Here is a 5,266-nt window from a genome sequence, read left to right as displayed (position 1 = left end):
TTGTTTTCATTTTTGTTTTTCTTATAGTTTTATAATGAGGAAAACAAAACACAACAAAAACTTTGTGAAAAGTTGTAAAATAGCTCAGTGGTCAATTTGGTTGCACCTATGTTCTTTTTATTTTTTAGAAAGGCTGTTATGCTTTGAGCCATATATATTTAATAATGTGTCATACACCTTTATACAAAATGAAAACATTAGTAATGATGAGATAAAAGCCACAGAACAAGCAGGAGGAATAAACAGAAAATACAGAAAACCTCTATGGATCTCTGGAGGAGTATCCCACCAGAACTCAGATGATGGATGCATTTCAAATTTTCTGCATGTTTCTCCAGTTAGCACATCTAGGTTAGGGTGGATGTTTTGTTCTGCTATTGCAGCTGCATCTTGTGACACACGCACCACCAAATGATCTGCCTTGACCCAGCTGCTTGTGTTAGTGATGTAAGGGGAGACGCATGACTTTCAGACTCAGAATTAAAGAACTTAAGTCTGTTAGTCCATAGGATGGATTCAAAGAGGGCTCCTCACTGCTAGATCAATGCAAGAATATATTAATGTATGTATAGTTTCTAGTGAATCTATTCTAAGCTATTTGTTGTTGTTTTTTCTACATGAGTTACTACGTAATAGCGCTAAACATCAGGTTTTTATGTAACAGAGGAGCCACAAAAAAAACACAAAGTTGTTTAAATGAGATGAAAGGTTAAAAGGTTCAAATTGTAAGCACTTTGCAAGCCATTGCGATTTCAGTTCCTCTGACACAATGCTGTTTTTATAAACAACATGCAGTCTGTGCTCTGTATCAGGACTTTCGTCTTGAGATTTTACGGAAAAGAAAGATCCTTGATGTTTTTAGAACTGAGCGTCAGGCTAAATAAAACAGATATGCAGAACAGGAACTATAGATACGCTTATTCGTCCTCAAAGGTCACATTTAGTCATTTTTTTTGTACAGATTTTTTGAGTCAGTAGACTAAGGTTATTCCAGTGGTATTACTCTAACAACTTCAGTCTGTTATCATAAGAACTTTTATTTATCAAATAGGGAAAGGTCGCCACTCAGTAAAAGCAGAGAAAGATCAAACTTTGTCTTTGCAAATTAATTCAAAGGCCTTAAATAAATAGAGCAGGCCAAAAGGGGGCAAACGACCTCAAAGGGAGGGTGTGCACACATGTATACACCAGAGAGGAAGGATGCATACTTTCTAGAGACAGTAAGTTGTTTCTAGCCTTAACCAGGCTCTCTTTGGCAGAACTAGATTATAAACCTCCTTCAATTCTAACTCCTTCAACACAATCAGTTGAAAAAGATTTAAAAATGATCCTAAAGGGCAGAATCCTCCTCCTCTTACGACAGAATATGAATAATGCAAAAGGTCTCAATTAAAACAGGGTAAAAATGATAATAGAGGAAAAATTTCAACCATAGTATCTTGATTTTTTTGTCTGAAAGTACCAGGGTGGTGGATATAAATCCAGCTGTTTAGAAATTAATCTGCTGTGAATCTGACTGGAACAGATTGGAGGGGATCAAAGAGCAGCTTTCTCAGATGTCATGATTGATCATTTATCATTTCTATTGTTTTGCTGTTGTTTGTATGACTTTGAGATGCGTATGTAAAGTGCACTGTAAATAAGTTTGTATTAGCATTAGTATGGATTATTTTATATTATTATTGTCCTCCTCATATCCATGCTTTAATGGAGCCAAACAGAACCAGTTCTGCACAACTTTTAAGTTACGTAAGCATATGTTGCAGATCACCCTACAGTTTGCTAATTTATGTTTTTTCACTAGATTTAGCGCTCCCCATTAGGATTCGCTGAAGATCAGATCTAGTATATCTACAGATGTTTGTTAAAATAATATCTTTATAAAGAGAAAAAGTTACGTCAGCAAGCTCTGAAACCAACCACATTCAGTCCACCTGGGGTCCGTTTTACGAAGCAGCTTTAATAAACTTAGATCCAAATCCTCAACTCTAAATTGATCTAGCCTAATGTTGAGAAGGCTGAGTTTTCGGGTTTCACAACGGCTGCTATGAATTAGTTCAATCAACTCCAAGTACAACCACTCAGAGCTTAGCATGTGTCTAACAAGCCCCGATTCGACGAGTCACCATGTCAACAGGGAACAGGAAGTGCTTAATTCACACCACTGGAACTAAAGTTTTAATGCAGAAATTAATAAATAAATAAGTAAAGGAGAATGTGTTTAAAAGACAGAAACTGCACTACAGCAACAAAGGAGAGGAAGATGGAAAAGGAGAAGATTGTTGCTTCAGTTAATGCATAAGTGTATATCAAGTTGGCTATGGCAGGCCATTTCTACATTTATTAAACGTACTCTCTGTTGTTCCATTTATAAATCACTAAAATAAGATTCTTCCTGATCAAAATCACACTCCTAGATCTAACTGTAATAATATATTTTCTAAATTACATTTTTGTAGCAGAAAATGAATTTTAGAAAATAAAAAAAACAAAATTGTACTATTAAGAATTAGGTTTTTTATATCTAGAAATGTTTAAAAAAACATTTTTCATAGTTAAAAAAAATACAAAAGCTGATTAGTAATATTAGGAATATGGAGATCTGAAATTAATATAAGACATCCAGAATGTTTATTCTAGATATGGAGAAAATGACAAAGAAAAATGTTTTTTCTGCTATCAGGAATACATATTCAGTAAAACCAGTAAATATCGAAATTGCTTGCCAAAGTGTGTTTTAACCGCGTTAATATTAAGCGATATCTGGAAGAGTAGTAGATTAATGTATCCTTTTAGATAAAAATCTTCTGGCAGCAGGTCAGGATGAAGAAAAAAAATATTGTTCTAATATATAGAACCTATGGATCATCTCATGCGTCCCTCCTGTTGATACAATCTTTTAAACAGTAAATCATTGTCTGTTTGCAGCCGTAGTAACATTCAGAGGTGAATGAAACTGAGTTTTTTGTAAAACTGCTTCGTGAAACGGACACCTGGACAGTCTAAATGTATTTTAGGAAAATGAAAAAATCTTCCTATGACCTATGCTTTTGCTTTTAGGTCATATTAGTTTTGAATATTTCATTTTAATCAGTCATTTGCAATATTACACACAAACCGTAATTAGGCAAAATTTATCCAATTGAAATGTTTATTACTCTCCTGTAAAATTAAATTACCCTCTCTGGGAGCCGAACTTAATGAGCCATCTACAAATTCTGTGCAACATTATTGAGTTTCTGTAGAGTTAAAAAAGTGGGCGTGGCCAAAGACCTCCACAGTGACTTCCAGTAGGTATAAAGGTATAAAGTTGACATTAACATTTAGAGCAAAAATAGAAACCAGCAAAGACGTCTCTTGGAGGAAGCTACTAAACCAACAGGAAGTCGCCATTTAGGGTCATTTTATAGGGTTGTTGAGGTTTCATTCATGTCTAACTTTGATTGAATCCTCCAAGGGCTTTAAAGGGTTTCAAATTTAGCCAGTGTCGTCCTTTCAGGCTTCAGGAAAGTTATTAAAACTGGGAGATTTTGAGCATGTCTGGAGGCCTCTTTCCCTTTTCGCTAAGTCTGCTTAGAAACAGACTGGAAAAAGGACTCATGCAAGAAGTGTAGGTTCTGAGTCACGCTCCTCTGTGTTGTCAGAAATAATATTTATACCAAACTTACAGTGTTATTGTTTAATCAATATCATGGCAGCGTTAAAGATTCTGCTTGTTCTGTAAACAGCAGTGACATTTGATGCTACTGTTTCTTTCTGCACAACTTTTATTCTAGATTTTCTTTGATATCAAATCAATGTTATTTAAATTTATAGCATCTTAATCAGTTCAAATTTTAAAAATGTTAGCTTAAGAAAAAACATTTCTAAACATATACAGATATTTTTTTTTACATTTAAAAAGTTTAACAAACAGAAAATAGGTTCTCTTTGGCTGCAAGCGACTGTCGTATATTTTTTTTGTATTTATTTCTGCGTCGTTGGTTTGGGAAACCTTTAAATACAAGAGCAGGAAGGAGGGGGGCAGGTAAAGAGTTTTTGATTTTTTGATATTTTCCAACATATGATTTATTTAATGAAATTCTACAAGATCATCAACAGTCAGACTCACTATCAGGGTTTCTGTACCTGCAGTGGGTCAATTAGGACTGTTAAAGAACCAGGATCCATTAACAACCAAACAGCTCATGAAATCAGGCCATTAGTTTGGAAAACATTTATCAAATACAGGAATGTTACTTCAATAAAGGTTTCCCCCAGAACTTTACCAACATCTGGTTCGATCCATTCGGTTCTATTCAGTATTGAATAATAGTGTCAAATATGCATCTTTTTGTCCTTAAAAAAGTTATTTTTTATGTTGTGCTTCATTAATAAAAGGATAAATATGCACCTAGGCATCAACTACCTCTTCTGTGATGATCTTTGATTTCCCTATAGAGCCGTCGTCTATAATAAAACCTTCATTAAAGGTTCCTTTTGTTTTTTAATTTCTTTCTCACTTATAATGTTCATGCAATGTGTAAGATATCAGAGCTGTAAATAACTGAAGTTTTCAGCAAGTTGATTTGTTTCTGTGTCTTTATTTTTAAGAGGTGATTATATTTTTTTATGTGCAAAAAAAAATTATTCTCTGACAAAATAAAATAAAGGAAAATACATTTTTTATGCTTATCATTTCTATTTTCTCTTATTTTCAGTAAATAAAAGTAGAGAAATGTTCAGAATATCAATGGCTAATAAATCTGTTCATATTTATACACTATATTGCCAAAAGTATTTGCTCACCCATCCAAATTATTGGAATCAGGTGTTCCAATCACTTCCATGGCCACAGGTGTATAAATTCAAGCACCTAGGCATGCAGACTGTTTTTACAAACATTTGTGAAAGAATGGGTCGCTCTCAGGAGCTCAGTGAATTCCAGCGTGGAACTGTGATAGGATGCCACCTGTGCAACAAATCCAGTCGTGAAATTTCCTCGCTCCTAAATATTCCACAGTCAACTGTCAGCTGTATTATAAGAAAATGGAAGTGTTTGGGAACGACAGCAACTCAGCCACGAAGTGGTAGGCCACGTAAACTGACGGAGCGGGGTTAGCGGATGCTGACGCGCATAGTGCGAAGAGGTCGCCAACTTTCTGCAGAGTCAATCACTACAGACCTCCAAACTTCATGTAGCCTTCAGATTAGCTCAAGAACAGTGCGCAGAGAGCTTCATGGAATGGGTTTCCATGGTCGAGCAGCTGCATCCAAGCCATACATC

This window comes from Cyprinodon tularosa, unplaced genomic scaffold, assembly GCF_016077235.1.
Source record: "Cyprinodon tularosa strain WSP-4 unplaced genomic scaffold, ASM1607723v1 ctg580, whole genome shotgun sequence".
In the NCBI taxonomy this organism is placed as follows: Eukaryota; Metazoa; Chordata; class Actinopteri; order Cyprinodontiformes; family Cyprinodontidae; genus Cyprinodon; species Cyprinodon tularosa.
Note: the sequence above shows the minus strand (reverse complement) of the source record.